General features: G+C 37.7%; 1 pseudogene; it reads right to left on the reverse strand.

Annotated features, from left to right (window-relative positions):
* Positions 1–6,239: 6,239 nt before the first annotated feature.
* LOC116557289 lies at positions 6,240–7,331 on the reverse strand (annotated as a pseudogene).
* Positions 7,332–17,435: the final 10,104 nt, after the last annotated feature.

The following is a 17,435-nucleotide window of genomic DNA, read 5'->3' on the forward strand; positions in this document are numbered from 1 at the left end:
CTGGGCCCCTGTCGCCTGTCGCCTGGAAGGCCCCGCGCCGAGACGCCGAGACGCCGAAGGAAGAGTCTGACGCTGGCGGCTGAGCCGGCTGGAGGAGGAGGGAAAAGGAGGAGGAAGAGGGCAACGAGGACGAAGACGACAAATCAGGTACTCTGCCCTGGGGATACCCACTCTCCTCATCGGTATCAATTTTATTGATAAGACAGAGATTTTAGTCAAGGGGTTTGTGTGTGATGTAGTCTTGCCGTGTGTGTGTGTGTGATGTAGTCTTGCCGTGTGTGTGTGTGTGTGTGTGCGTGTGCGTGTGCGTGTGCGTGTGTGTGTGTGTGTTGTAGTCTTGCCCAGTCTGGACTGGAATGCAATGGCGCGATCTCGGCTCACTGCAACCTCCGCCTCCTGAGTTCAAGCAATTCGCCTGCCTCAGCCTCCCAAGCAGCTTGGATTACACGCGCCCACCACCAAGCCCGGCTAATTATTTTTTTGTTAATAGGGTTTTTTTTTTTTTTTTTTTTTTTTTACCATGTTCGCCAGGCTAGTCTTAAACTCCTGACCTCAAGTGATTCACCCGCCTTGGCCTCCCAAGGTACTGGGATTACAGGGGTGAGCCAACGTGCCTGTCTGTAGTCAGTTTTAAACTATAAAAAGTTTTCCCATGAGTAGAATATTTGTATTGGTTATTTTTACTAATCATATTAATTATGTGTGATTTGTTTATTTAAATAGATTTTACGGCATACAAGTGCAGTTTGGTTACATGGACATATTGTGTAGTGGTGAAGTCTGACCTTTCACTGTGACCATCACCCAAATAGCGTACATTGTACCTATTAGGTAATTTCTCATCCCTAAACCCCATCCCATCCTCCTACCCGTCTGAATCTCCAGTGTCTATAATTTCACTGTCTATGTCCATGTTTAGCTGTGTCCCATTTATAAGTGAGAACATGTGGTATTTGACTTTCTGAGTTAGTTCACATAGAATAATGGCCTCCAGTTCCTTCCATGTTGTTGCAAAAGACATATTTTATGGCTGAGTTTTAGTGTGTGTGTGTGTGTGTGTGTGTGTGTGTGTGTATGTATGTATTATATTTTTTTAATCCAGTTGTTCTTTGATGGACATTTAGGTTGATTCCATATCTTTGCTATTATGAATAGTGCTGTGATAAACATATGAGTGCAGGTATCTTTTTGGAAAAAAAATTTTTTTCTTTTGGGTAAATATGCAGTGGTGGGATTACTGGATTGAATAGCACTTCTATTTTTAGTTCTTTTAAACCTCCATACTGTTTTCTATAGGAGTTGTACTATAATTATACACGATTTAAAGTGGTATATTTAAATTTTATCAAAACCATAAAAAAGCTGAATAATCTTCTGCAAATATTTTAGGATTATTTTATATCCTGGATTGGCTTATGGCATTACAAATCTAATCATTTATATATGTTGAATCACTTTATTGTGGGTCCTGTTGAAGCAAAAAGGAAACATCCAGGTTAAAATGTCAGGCTAAATAGCACTGGGGTCAAAGCGGCAGGGCAGAAAGAGTAAAAATCTAGATTGCCTATTTCCTCTTCCACAAATGTGTTTGCCTTCTACACACTCATCTTCCCAATTCATTCAATAATTCTTCAGTTGCCCAACAGATGGTAATTGAGGGCCTCCTACATTCTAGGCACTGGAGATTGAGCAGGGAACACAGGACAAAACCCTTGCCTCATAGAGCCTACGTCTTCAAAGGGAGGAGGTAGAGAAAAGCAAACAAACAAATGCATATATTTAGGCAGTAATAAGTCCTTTGGAGAAAAATAAAGCAGAGTAAAGAAGTTAGGCAAGGCATAAGTGTGAATTTGGGAAGTCCTCACTGTTATTTGCTCAGGAAGCTGAAGGAAGAGAGAGGGCAAGACAAATGCATATATGGAAGATGAGTGTTCTTGGCAGAAGTACATATCAAAGACCCTGAGATGGGAGATTGCATGGTGTGTCTAAGGTGGACCAGTGATATATAGACTCTAATAAGCTTTTTGGGGACTCGGGCTTTCACTCTGTGAGACGTGAAGGTGATGGGTGTTCTCGGGCAGGGCAATGCCATGCTCTGAGCAAATGCAGTCTGGAGCTAAGGCTGCCTGGGTTGAGTCCTGGCTTTCTGACCTGTTAGCTGGGTGACTTTGGGCAATTATTGTTATTTTTCTCTGTGCCTCTGCTTTCTTTCCTGTAAAGTGGGATAATCATGGCCCCTGCTACATAGGATTAGAATAAATATTAAAATAGTTAATATTTGTAAAGTGTTTTGAGCAGTTCCTGGCACAAACTAATGCTGTGGAAGTATGTGCTACATCAATAAGCAAAAGTATTTTATAGTATTGTTTTGACTGTGGTGTAAATAATTTGGTGTGCGTGTGTTGGGAGTGATGGAAGGGTATTCAAGATGGAAGCATGAAGACCTATTAGGAAACTAATCTAACATGGCAGTGATGCTGACTTAGACCCAGATGGGAATAGTGAAGGTAGTGAACAGTGATTAGATTTGAACCATATTTGAAAATAAAACTAATGGACTAGAAGTGGAGTGTGAGTGAAGGAGAAGTGTGGAGGGTGTCTCTAAGGTTTTCAGTCTGAGCTACTGGAAGAATAACACTGCCATTTTCTGAGGTAAGGAACACTATAAGAAGAGCTGTGGAGTTGCTGTCCCAGGAAAGGTTGGACCAGTGATCAAAAAGAGTTGGTGTAGAAGCTGAGTGCAGCCATCTGAATGTTTAATGGACTTAAAAATATAAAACTCCTATTAATATATTTTCAAGGCAATAAGGATGCAAGTTGATACAATAGTTATGGAACTCAGTGGAGTATAGAAAATCCCAGGGAATCCAAAATCTCAGGGAATTCGAGATCTTTAGGAATTCAGTGATGAGCCATGAACTACTGAGCCAGTGGATTCCTGAGTGTATCTTGAAAACAGATCTTGAAATAAAAGGTTTCAGAAGGCCATTGGAAGGTAGGGCTCACAGAAAATGAAAAATTGGCAAACCCGTGATCTGTGGACACAGCCAAATAAGACAGAGGTTAAAAACAAAAAACAAAAAACTAACAACCGCCATAACCAACAACAACACAACAGATAAGCTTAGTTTCACTTTCAGTTCCTAAGTTCGTGGAAAATACATTATGTCCAAGGATAAAGCAGAAGTTACACTGATCTTTTATGGTACATGATTCAGATTTACTAATCATAGAATTTTGTGTAGCTGAAATTGTTTAGTTCTGAAGGCCTTAAACTGTATATTAAGATTGAAGAAAATAAATTTTGCTCATTTGAGAAGACATACAAAGACAATACATTTAATTTGAATTCCTTTGTCAGATTTAGTGTTATTTCCAAAGTTTTCCAAGATAATGTAAGTAGCCAAAGATAGCCCACTTCAAATTCAAATAAAATTAATTCAGCAATATATATTTATTTGTAGCTTACATGGCTATGTACCTGCAAAAAAAAAGACTTGAAATACAAAGGATACGTGGTGATTTCTTCTATTTAGAACTTACAACTAATTTGTTCTCAGCTTAAGTGTAAAATAAAAGTATTTGTCTAGTAACCATTTTTATTTCAGAGTGCAGAGGCATCATTATTCTTTTGCAGTGAATAAGCATCTATTTTCATTCACGGTGCTTCTCATTGCTGATTTAATATCTTATCCCTATCTCTAATTTCAGGGTTACTGAACTTAGATCAGTGTGTCTATGACATAGAAAACACCTGTGAATATCATTCAGCTCCATTGTTAATTAAATATAGATGGGAGTATGATTAAAAAATTAGTAAAGACATGCTTAAGAAGGTACTGTAGATAGAAGGATGAACTTGGGACTGGAAGACTCAAAATTATGCAGTTACCTTTTCACTCAGGTTCTGACTTATCCAAAATGATGTACCTGGGCCAAGGATTGGGGGCAATGTTTGATTTCGGCAAATTTCCATATTTAGAGTCAAAGTTACATAATACAACATGTACTTTTAAATAAGTGATTTGAAGTGGAGAGAAGGGTAGTGTCTTTGCTTGTGCCTTTCTTGGGCCGAATATGGTGGTGGTGGAGCTGGGCAGGGGGCTGCCATAGCAAATCCAGATGCATATTGTGAAAGCTGAGGGTGTGGGGGCTGGTGGCCTGCTTTCCCTGGCAGATCCTCCAAACAAACCTACACATTTACTTGAGAAAGACATCATGATTTAGAGCTATAATGCAATATTAGCAGAAGGAGCTTTTGAAGCATAAGCTTGAGGTTCCTGGTGCCTCATGGCCAATTCAGAGTGCAAGGCCATTCAGAGATTCCCTCTGCTATCTGAACCCCCATGTGTGTGTGACAGCAAAAATGACCTATCAGTGGGAGCAACTAGCTTGGCTGTTCAAGTGATTATCCTTCACCATCCAGGCCAAATCAGTGCTGGCTATGCCACTATTCTGGATTGTCAAACAGCTCACATTGCTTGCAATTTTGCTGAGTTGAGGGAAAAGATTCACCATCATTCTGGTAAGAAGCTGGAAAATGGCCCTACATTCTTGAAATCGGGTGATCTTTTTGTCATTGAAATTGTTTCTGGTAAGCCCAGGTGGATTGAGAGCTTCTCTGACTGTCCTTCTTTGGGTCATATTGCTGTTTGTCATAAGAGACAGACAATTGCTGTGGGTGTCATCAAAGCAGAGGACAAGAGGGCGCTGGAGGAAGCAAGGTCACCAAGTCTGCCCAGAAAGCTCAGAAGGCTAAATGGGTATTATCCCTACTACCTGACACTCCAGTCTTAATCAGTGGTGGAAAAATAGTTTCAGAACTGTTTTTAAAAAACTTGCCATTTAAGTTTAAAAGTAAAAGACTGGTTAATGATAACAATACCTTGTAAAATCTTGAGGAGGAAAGGAGAAAGTTTTGTGTACCATTTTGGTTTTTTTTTTTTTCATGTGGAAGTTTTAAGTTACTAGTTTTCAGAATCAGTAAATTTTAATGAAAACAACTTCACCAAAAATCTGTCACAGAATTTTGAGACCCATTAAGATAAAGTTTAATGAGGAAAAAAAAAAGAAAGAGAAAAAGAAAGATAGGTGATATGTTCATGGCAATATCTTGATTCTAGAATCAAAATATATGGCAGTTCATTACACTATTTTCTTTAATGTTTTAATGTTTGAAACCTTTAATAAATAATTTTTCTTTAAAAGAGTCTGAATAGAAAAGAATTTATTTAAAGTAAATGTTCATTCTTTCACAGTTCTTTCCTCTTCTGGAATCTGGGCATAGAATGGAGTTTATGGAAAATTTTTGTGCTGAGGGATAGGGGGCTTTCATCCCATACCCTCGGGCCTGTGTGCTGTCTTCTGGGATTTGGGGATTTAGCTTGTATCCATGGCTAGGTGGCCTACCTGGCTCACATCTCAGATGACTTGTTCTGCTGCTGCTAAGTTGTTGCTGGTTTGTCTGGCTCTTTGGGCTCTCATGGTGGCACCTGTTGTTGTCCTCAGCCATTTGTCACCAGAAGGAAAATCTCTCCACTCTTCATCCTGACCTTAGGTCTGAACAACTTCATGTGTCTTACCATCATCCTCTACACCACCATGCCCCCCCCCCCCACACACACACAGGATTTCTCCATGGACACATTGCCTATCTTTCTTTTTTTCATTATACTTTAAGTTCTAGGGTACATGTGCAGATCTTGCAGGATTGTTGCATAGGTACGCACATGCCATGGTGGTATGCTGCCTCCATCCCCCTGTCACCTACACCAGGTATTTGTCCCAATGTTATCCCTCCCCAACCTCCCCACCCCCCGCTATCCCTTTCCTAGTCCCCCACCCCCCAACAGACCCCAGTGTGTGATGTTCCCGTCCCTGTGTCCATGCATTCTAATTGTTCAACACCCACCTATGAGTGAGAACATGCAACACATCACCTATCTTTCTTTCCTTTTCTCTTTCTTTTCTTTTTTCCTCATTAAACTTTATCTTAATTGGTGTCAAAATTCTGTGACAGATTTTTGGTTAAGTTGTTTTCATTAAAATTTACTGATTCTGAAAACTAATAGCTTAAAACTGCCACATGAAAAAAGAAAAAACCCAAATTAGTCCACAAAACATTCTCCTTTCCTCCTGAAGATTTTACAAGGCATTGCTATCATTAACTGTTTTTCTGGTATTAAACTTAAATGGCTAGTTGAAAGAAACAATTCTGAGACTGTTCTTCCACCACTGATTCAGACTGGGGTGTCAGGTAGTAGGGATAATACCCATTTAGCCTTCTGAGCTTTCTGGGCAGACTTGGTGACCTTGCTTCCTCCAGCGCCCTCTTGTCCACTGCTTTGATGACACCCACAGCAATTGTCTGTCTCTTACGACAAACAGCAATATGACCCAAAGAAGGACAGTCAGAGAAGCTCTCAATCCACCTGGGCTTACCAGAAACAATTTCAATGACAAAAAGATCACCCGATTTCAGGAATGTAGGGCCATTTTCCAGCTTCTTACCAGAATGATGGTGAATCTTTTCCCTCAACTCAGCAAAATTGCAAGCAATGTGAGCTGTTTGACAATCCAGAATAGCGGCATAGCCAGCACTGATTTGACCTGGATGGTGAAGGATAATCACCTGAGCAGTAAAGCTAGTTGCTCCCATTGATCATTTTTGCTGTCACCAGCAACGTTGATGTGAAAGACATCTTTGGCAGATAACGTTCTTGGAATTGAGGCCCATGTAGTCCCAGGAAGAGCTTCATTTGAAGCTTCATGGTGCATTTCAACAGATTTGACTTCATTTGTAACTTTGGAGCAAAGGTGAGCACTGTGCAGGATTTGGGAGCCCCAGTCTCCACTTAGCCCACAATACCAATACCACCAATTCTGTCGGCATCCTGGAGAGGTAGACTCAAGGTCTTGTCTTTTGGATGAGTTCTTGGTAGGGTGCATTGCAAAGTTTCAAGCAACATGGTTCTGCTGGCATTACCATCTTTACAGGTGACTTTTTGTCCCTTAAACCAAGGCATATTGGCACTTGGCTCCAGCGTGTTATCACCATTCCAACCAGAAATTGGCATACATGCTGCTGTGTCAGGGTTGTAGCCAATTTTTGTAATGTATGTGCTGGTTTTGTTTTGTTTATTTGTTTTGCTTTTTTAAATTGCATTTTAGGTCTTGGGGTACATGTGAAGAACCTGCAAGATTGTTGCATAGGTACACACAAGGCAGCGTGATTTGCTGCCTTCCTCCCCTTCACCTATATCTGGCATTTCAGTTCCCTCATGTCTCTTCTGGCTTTTGGGTGGCTCAGTGGAATCCATTTTGTTAACACCAATAATGTGGTGTTTCACTCATCTAAAATCTAAGCATACTTGAAGGAGCTCTCTCCCATCTCAGCAGCCTCCTTCTCAAACTTTTCAATGGTTCTGTTGTTGATCACCCCGTACCTGTAGGTCGGATGGCCAGTAGTGGTGAACTTGCTCTAATCTACGTGTTTAGTAATGATGATGTTGATATGAGCCTTTTCTTTCTCATTTTGGGTTTGATTTAGTGGTGATTTTCACAACACTCATGTTCTGGCTGCAAACTTGTCATAAAAATGCTCTTTTTTTTTCTGTTTCTTTTTCTTGTATGCTTTCCCCCTGTTCTGTTTTGCCCTGCCCTCCCTTCGCCCATCCTATCCCCTACCCATTCATGCAAAAATATTTAAAAGAATCTGGGTATCATACCACTTTCGTTTCAGTATATTTGACTCTTCTCTCTAAAAAATACAAACCTTGTACAACTACTCTCTTAGACCAGAAGAAACTTAACACTTTTACTTCGAAAATGTAACGTTTTTTCCTCTTGATACCCAGCAGTATATGGCTGGAGAACAACATCAAGTCAGTAATAGGAAAAAAGACACTATTTTTTCTTTGCACATTTCTTTTTAAGATAAAAGGTTGTTGGACATCTTCAATATAGCCACCATATAATATATTCATTTAAGTAAGTAATTTATAAGATTTCATATCTCTTCTTCATTGAGATAGTGATTATACAAGCCATTTTTTTGTGCGTGTTTTGAAAGAGAGCTACATATTAGTTTACTTGAAAATCTTAAGAAATACTTTCAGCAACTCCATAGAGCACAGACATTTACCATATTTGAAGTCTTATAATAGTAACTATAGAGACATCAACAATTTTTGGAGCAGGGGAATTGGTGACAGAAGACGATATGTGCATATATTTACACACACACGCACACATACACACACATGCACACACACATACATACACACACATACAAACATGCACACACACATACACATACTTTCACCCAAGCATTTCACTTTTAACTCCCTGAAAGTATATTTAAATTAGAAAGCATTGATTCCTAGCATTTTTGGGTTATTCAATTAAAAAAAATTAATCTTATGAAAGTTAAGGACTCTATCTCCAAAACTGAACACACACAGTCACACAATTTTGAATACATTTCGATTCATTCAAATGCAGCCTTGTATCTATAGGATACCCTTTTAGCAGCCATAATCAAACCATTTTCATCTACTTTTTGGCCTTGCATACATTTTGACTTAATGGTAACGGACTTATCTTTGTTTTGCTACGAGCTTCAGTGCCAGGGATATCTTTTATCAGTAATGCTGAGAAATGTTCATTTTCCAGGAAGGTCACTGGGGCCTCCCCCTGCTTGGCACTTACTGCTCTGTATTCTCCTTGCCAATTCAAATGCCTGTCTCTCCTTCTAAATACTGAAACTCTCAAGGGCAGAGACAAGGTCTAATTTAGAGGGGCACAGCCTCCAAGACCATGCTTGGTTTTAACAGACCCTAAATAATTTCTTACTGGATGAGAAAATGTGCAAAGTGTTATTTTCATTAAACACTTATGAAAGCTTAAGATAAGTGAAGTTCAGTCATTTGCCCAAAATCAAACAGTGAATAAAGTAGTTTAGTGGACATGACTCTTAAGACAGCTTTCACTCTAAAGACATTTGCAATACATTACCTGTCAAAGATTTAAAAAAATAGCTGCAGTGCAAGTCACTACCAGTATGTGAACCCTTGTCAGAGATAAGGTCTTACTAGCTTGGGGCTGACCCTGAGAATGGAGCATAACTGTGCAGAGCCTCATGATATGGGTCGCAAAGAAGAAAAGAAAGGAAATCTTGAGTTAGAGAGAGGCTTCCAGAGAGCAAGATGATACATATTTTAGGGAAACTGTTACAGTCTTCAAAATAATGGCACATTTTAGGACTTGTAGAATGTTGGTTCAAAAAATGTTTTGATCTCCTTAAAAATGAAAATATTTAAGGATTTGTGTTTTTGGGGGTACTTTAAGAAACATTCTTGTAACCTAGGTTATCAGATTGTAAGCCCAGTTAACTAGTTAACTGGTTGACCGCAGTTCAATATTCTTATTAACTCATGCCTTCCTACCACTCTTCCCTCCCAGCTGCCAATTTCTACAGAAGAAATCTCATTAATGTCTTTTGTTTATCACATGTCCGTGTTGTTTCTGTAACTTATTTTGTATAAAAATAATCTGTTATTCCTTGTTTTACAAATGAAAATGTTGGATGGTTTTGAAAATAAAAGATGGATTTTACCGATGGCTTAGTCATTACCAACTTCTTAATCAACTAATCAGTTTGATGAGCTTAGAAGCTGACTTTATGGTGAATGGCACAGAAGACCTAAAGTGTCTGTTTTCATAGCTGAAACAACCCTTTGAGTCTCTGATTTATTTTTTCATTTTATTCCACTAAAATTTTTATAATATAGGCTACCTGAAATTTGCCACATCTCTGAAAGTAGAAAACAAATCAATAGAAGATGTTTCCAAGAAAAGCCAGCCACCAAAGTGAGCAGAATCAATTTGAACATGTTAACTATAAGTTTGTACTCAAAAAGTGAACTCATATTCAGTGTGGACAACTCCTAAGTGGGAAAGGTTGAGGAGATATGTTTAGAGAATAGCCTAACTTTTGGAGAAATTGCAGTGATTTTCTGTTTTGGGAATACGGGGATACATGAAACATTCATGAGAGTTGTGCTTTTGTTGACTTTGATTGAAAAATCTATTATAGGGTCTTTTTAGTGTTCTTGGATGACTTATTTTGAAACCTGGCATTAAGAGAGCATTAAGAAAATACTGTGGAAAGAGAATCTCACAACATCTAGCCCTAAGGCATTTGAAAATCTTCTCTTTACCTTTTTATGTTAATTTCTTAATTTTTAAAAAATCAAGTGCTGATAGTAAATATTCATCCTCCAAAAGCAGCATTTATGAAATATCTTTTATATGTAAGTATGCTTATAGCATGGGATCATGAATAAGTTTGTATTTAGGATTGGACTAAGCCATAGATAATGCAAGTATTTTGGGGGAAGATACCCTTATTAAGATATGTCACAAGTTTTCTTATTGAGAGGCCCATCTCATGCCATCCTTTTCCAATTACCTGAGGTTGACACTGTTGCCTTCTTAAGGAAGATACCACTTCTTGTTCGTGGGTGTAGGAGGTTGCAGTGTTCTGTGTGTACACACGCATGTGCATGCACACACATACACACACACAGTTGTTAAGATACCTACAGCAAAGGAAAAAAAATAAAAAAGAGATCAAGTAGTATCCAAGACTTTAAGCCATTTCAAGGATGTGTCAAAGTTCTAAGGTTGGCCTGAAATTAACATTTTTTTGTTTGTGTCTTGGGTGAAAAATTGAGCCATGAGTTTATATTACCTGAACAGCACAATTGGTTTGCAAGATTAGATGACCAATACCAGGTCAAACGAGGGCACTAATAAAAAGAACACAGAGCAGGTAAATTTATATATTTATTTATTTATTATTGGCGAGGCCTGGGAGAAGCTGAATGAGAAAGGGTATACATGGCAGCCTAGATTTTACAGCTCCACATGGAGATCAAAGGTTAGAATGAAGGAACAGGAGATTTCAAGAGAGAAGTAGGCAATGCCAATCATCAATGTGGTTTTCTTTGACATGAAAATCATGTCAAAGAAAGGTAGACCTCAACAGGGAGACAAGTAGGGCTTGAGTGTGTTTAGCAGGACTCATTAGAATTCTGTGGGGATCTGGCTGCATCACTGTCACATTCCAGTTATTTGCCATGGAGGTGGAAAAGGCATTGTGAAAGAGCAATTTGAATAATAAAAATGGAGGAATGCAGATGAACTGAGAGAAAGAGGGCTTCCTATATAAGCCACTAAGAGAACACACTTGAGGAAAAAACACCTTTAAGATAGTCACAGGGGTACTGACAATATGTTAAGCACTTTTACAAGTTCTTTTCTCATAAAATCCTTAAGATAACCCTGTGAGGTGGATCCTATCATTATCTCCATGTTATAGAGGGCAACGTTGAGGCTTAAAGACATTGAATAATTTTCCCAGAATCTCACAGCCAGCAAGTAGCAGAGTTAGGAGTGAAGTCTAAGGAAAGGCAAGGCAGTTTAAATTAAATATTTGAAGAGGAAAGTAATGTGAAAGGGGGATTTCTTTTTATCAAGTATAGCTCTGGAGGGCAGAACTAATGGGAAGTTAAAGAAAAAGGTAAATTTCAGTATGCTGTAAGCTTTCTGAATTTTAGAACTAACCCTGGGGGAAGAACTCCTTTGTGAAATCATGAGCTGTATATACTAGAAACATTCAAGTGCAGCTAAAATGGCCACGTGTCAGAGAAGCTGTAGAGGGATTTCAGATTTGAGTGGGAATGTTAGACCAAGTGGCCTTTAAATCCCTGTGGTTTAGAATTACCATGATATGAGTTAGTTCCTCAACATCTGGATTATGTGTATTTTCAGGCCTGAAAAATAAGAGCTCAATCTCAGTTAACTCTGATTTCCCTGGAAGCCAAAACAGAAAGGGGAACTATATTCTGAATTTGATAACAAGGTAGAAAATTAGTTTATGAGGAATAGCAAACTTTTTCTTTGCTTTCATTTCAGAGGGCAATTGAATACAAAGGTCAGTGTTTATTTGTTAATCTCCCTCATTAGAGGAAGTATGACATAGCAGGGGCTTTAGGTGATTTTAAGATATAAATATTGCCAACTTCATTTACATTTATGTCTTTGTGTCATTGATCATCATTATCTTTAATTACTCTCCATGGTCTAGTTTTTGACACAGGTCTAGGAATCCATGCACCCCGGAAAACATTGGTAATCTTTAAAAGCCATGCATTTCTCACATATTCATCAATTAATCCAAATCTAATAAAAATAATAATTTTTCTTACCACTAAATATAGTTTTAACAGCAAAGTGATAAAAAGAATTAAAAATTCTTAACTCAGTTGAGATTTTGATCTCTTTAAAACTTACAGTGGTGTGGTAGTCTTAGCAGGTGGAAGATCAAAAATGCTTCTTTTCATATTATTATTTGTGAGCTGCTCTCAAAGGAGCAGTTTTTAAAAAGTCAGAAACCACTCTAACCCTCCTTGCAAGAATTTTCTTATTCATGCGGTAAAGATGTTGGGAAATGAAGACCTATAAAATCAAGGATAGACTAACTTTGCAAAACAAAGAAAAGAAAGAATCATATTCAATCCTGCTTGGTTAAGCAAAATACAATAGTGAATATATATCTTATGGGTTATAAGATATATATATATCTAAGAGCAGGAAGGTTACCTAGTTATTGAAGAAGTAAAACAAATGGAATAAAATGCAGTTACAAAGACCAAAAAATAATTACACATAATTATAATTCTATTTTTTGGAAATTTAATAAAAAATTAAAAAATTCTTTTTGATAAGATTCCCAAGAAATAGAATGCTTTTAATCAATCATATTATTAGGAGTGAGACCTATTGATTTAGTTCAACTAGGTAAATTAAAAAGTTATTCTGCATACAATCTTAAACCTGGTGCTGAAGAAATCATAAAATGAGACACAGTCTTTATCTTAAAGACTTTACCTTCTGGTACCTATCAATCAAATAAGCCAGGAACTATAATAAAAGGCAATATATTATGGCTATTATAACTGATATATAAACAAAGTACAGTTGATTCAAAGGAGAAATTGCTCACTTCCTATTTGCAGTGGAGAAAAGATAAGGCTTCCTAGAAGAAATGACATTTGAAAAATGGGTGAAATATTTACAGGTTAAAAAAAAAGGAGGAAGGATGTACCAGGCAGACAGATGATTAATGTTGTGGTGACAGGGAAATGTGAGTCAGTCCTCAGAAAGTATGCCAGAGGAGTGGAGCAGACGCATGTGAGGAGGTGAGGCACAGGAGCTACTAGTGGAGATGCAGGCTGAAGTCACATGTGGTGCATCTCTTCACAAGGCTAACAGGTCTGCCCTTACTTTCACAGGTAATGAGGAGTCATTAAATGTATGGAGTTGAGGGATGACAGGATCATAGGGCTACCTGATGTTGTGTGCAGATTGTGCACTGCAAAATCTTAGAGAGTGTCATTTACCTGGTGACCCTGTTGATTTTTGTATTTCATAGGACCATATTTTAGTCATTATAAGTGTATTATATAATGAGAAGTTTCCTGACAGATGGAAGTCAAGTGTCTTGAAGATGGGATGCCTTACCTGATTTGTACAAATGCACCATGTGGGCAATGGTAGCTTGTGAGAGCTGTGCTCTGGGTAGACACATATTAAAAAAGTAGGTAGAACTGATTGCTACAAGGAAAACCTGGAGACTTTGACAATAACACACACAAAAACTGGAGCTTGACTTAAGGGAGGCTCGTAGAGAATCTAGGCGGGAGGCAGTGAAAGAAGAACCCATACATGACTTCAGTGATGGGTGACAGATAATGGTGGCCAACAGGAAATAGAAAGTGAGAAGGGAGATTTATTAAGGCAGGGGAAAGGGAGGCAGGGAGAGGGCAGAGATGCACACATTTTGGAGGCAGAATTGTTGGCTGAACATCCAGGTAGAAGTGTCAAGTGTGAGGCTGAAGTGCTGGTCTGGAGGGCAGGGCAGGAGCTGGGTCAGAACCAACCACATAAATGTGATTGCTGAGTCTCAGGGAATTCGTGAGATAATGACAGAACTCTAGAGAGAGGGGAGCAGAGTGTATCTGGTATCAGAACCAATCCTCGTTCTTATCACATTTTGCTCTCTAATCCCAAAAGAATTAGGAATAAATCTTGTAAAAAGAGCCTGCTTTCTTAGTAAGGTGGTTGTTGGATAGCTTGTTTTATTTCCAGTTCCTGCCAGCCATCCAATGCAGTCAAAAAGCCAGCTTTTATCCATAAATGTGCCATATTTTTTTTCATTATAAGATTAGATAGGAGTGACAGCAGGAGAAGCTTTCTGATCCAAGGCAGAATTATTGATGACTTGGTAATGTTTCAGTTGTGAAATAGAAACACATAAATCAATTGTGAATGCATTTAACTCCTCACTCAAGAAAGAAAGCAATGGCAAAAACTACCTAAAAGTTTCCTGTTTGATCTTGTTATGCATTGTATGTGACTCCCTATTTTCATTTCGTTTTTTCCTAATCTGATATTAAATTAATTTACATTTCATATGGCTATACAATTAATGATAAGAAAAGATGGTCAAGAAATGCGTCAGGTGGCGGAGAAGGAATTCTGAGATAAGAATATCTGCCTTATGTAAGCCTTACACGGAGAATGAGAGCTTATTCTAGCTGTCCTGAAATCCTCGTCTCATAGTTTCAGACTGGCTGAAATGCTTCCTGGTATCAGTGTGCTCATACTTGCTTAGTTATAAAGACCCAACAAGGTATCAGTGTTCCAAATGTTAGCTGGAAGTTGACTATTAAATAAAACCTATCTCCAACTTGCCTACCCCTTCACTTGCCATTTTAGGCTATTTTTTTCTCTTAACACCGTTAATAGGAAAAAATTTAGGCTATTTTAATAGATGTGGGGTTCCAATCTAAGTTGGGAGTCATAAAATAGTGATTCTTGTGTTTCTTCAAGAAAGTTAAAAAAAAGCAACTTTGGGGTCAACATCAACATTTCCTTAATGTATAATTTTAAATTCCTACCATTACTATGCTTTGCCTGTTTTTTGGACTTTTCAGAGAAGGCGAAGAGTTTGATAGTATAGTAATCCATTTCAAATTTAACATTCTGATTCCATCTGAATATAAATGTTAATGATATTCATTTTGATAGCTGATATTCTCATTGAACTAGAATGGTTTTTAATGTAGTAAGCTTTATTTAAGGATGTCATTGGTGTATTAGAGAGATAATTATCAAACACTTTGATAATCAACACTTTGATCTACAAATAAAAATATGTAATATGTAACGTTTAAAAGAATATTCAGTGTAGATGAATATTTGTAAGATAAAGACAGAAAATCTTGGGCCTTTATGAAGAGTATTTGGGGTGTAAACTTTATGAATTTGATTATACTTTTAAAAGTATAGTTAGAAACATTAAATCTATCTGAACAAAGATGTTCTTAGTATGCCAGATGGTTCTGTTAAATATTATGTAAACTTGAACAATCTTCTTTTCTCCTCCATTTAGATACTGTTCTAAATTATTATCCCATATTTGTCCATTTTACTGATTAAAAGATATGCCCAATCTCATATTACTGAAAAGCACATATATTAAGTATATAGCACTTCATAAATTAGAGAAAGCTATGTTTTTTCTCAATACTGTAAATTTTCATTAAAAGAAACTAAACCAGCAAATAAACACACATACTAAAATACACTTAAACATATCAGTTAGGCTCTTGGAATTAAAGACAGCTCCTGATCTGTAATTTGTCAATAATAAAATTTCAAAAGTGGGCAAAGGATATGAATAGACACTTTACAAAAGAAGACATACGTGAGGCCAACAAACATATGAAAAAATGCTCATCATCACTGGTCATCAGAGAAATGCAAATCAAAACTACATTGAGATACCATCTCACGCCAGTAAGAATGGCGAACATTAAAAAATCTGGAGACAGCAGATGCTGGAGAGGATGTGGAGAAATAGGAACACTTTTGCACTGTTGGTGGGAGTGTAAATTAGTTCAACCATTGTGGAAGACAGTGTGGCGATTCCTCAAGGACATAGAAATAGAAATTCCATTTGACCCAGCAATCCCATTACTGGGTATATATCCAAAGGATTACAAATCTTTCTACTATAAGGACACGTGTACACGAATGTTCATTGCAGCACTGTTTACAATAGCAAGGACCTGGAACCAACCCAAATGCCCATTGACGATAGACTGGATAGGGAAAATGTGGCACATATACACCATGGAATATTATGCAGCCATCAAAAACGATGAGTTCGTGTCCTTTGTAGGGACATGGATGAACCTGGAAACCATCATTCTCAGCAAACTGACAGAAGAGCAGAAGATCAAACACCGCATGTTCTCACTCATAGGCGGGTGTTGAACGATGAGAGCACATGGACACAGGGAGGGGAGCACTACACACTGGGGTCAGTTGGGGGGAAATAGGGGAGGGATGGTGGGGGGTGGGGAGCTGGGGAGGGATAGCAGGGGGAGAAATGCCAGATGTAGGTGATGGGGAGGAAGGCAGCAAATCACATTGCCACGTATGTTCCTATGCAATAATTTTGCATGTTCTTCACATGTACCCCAAAACCTAAAATGCAATAAAATAAATAAATGGGAAAAAAAATAAAATGTATGTGTATTCAGTTAATGCTGCTTATTTAACTAGTTTGTTATAAATATTTACTGATTTCAGATGACAGCAGTGAAATTTAATCAGTGCATGCAAGAACATAGTTTTCTTATGAATATAAATCAGGTAAAAATTCAGAAGGGAAAATGTATGACTGTTGAAGATCTTACAGAAATGACTTTAAAATGAACCTGGGAAAAAACCGTATGTAGTCCCCAGGGAACAAATTTAATTTCATTTTTATCTAGAATATTTTTAGAAACGTTATGAAATATTTATAACTTTCTTTAATTTTATTTTAAAATACTTAGAGACTTCTCAGTCTAGAGTAAATCTAGAGTGCAGAATATTAAAACCTTTTGAGGAAAAGTTTCGCTTTCAGACCTGCCCTACAATGTTATAAAATCTCTTGGGACTAAACTTGCAGCATTATAAAGATGTTCTTCCAAGGTTTTACTTGGCTTTGATGGCCTGCTTTTTGGTGTTTTTTTCCTGCTACTGAGTAAAACATAAAACAGCCTACCTATCAACCAGCCAACCAAACAAAAAAGACTGGATATCTAGAAATGTATAATATGTGAAACTGTGAAAAGTTATAGTAAATGCCTCAAAAATATGGTTGGAAGGATAAGTGGATGGTGATGCAAAAACATAAAAGGATTATAGTCTCTTATTTACTGTGATTCATAGCATGCATAAGTAACTAGGAAAGTCAACTCAACTCAATATGTGATTGTTGTGGACTGAATTGTTTCCCTCCCAAATTTATATAT

The sequence above is a fragment of the Sapajus apella genome, unplaced genomic scaffold (assembly GCF_009761245.1).
Source record: "Sapajus apella isolate SASKATOON/1434 unplaced genomic scaffold, GSC_monkey_1.0 scaffold19, whole genome shotgun sequence".
In the NCBI taxonomy this organism is placed as follows: Eukaryota; Metazoa; Chordata; class Mammalia; order Primates; family Cebidae; genus Sapajus; species Sapajus apella.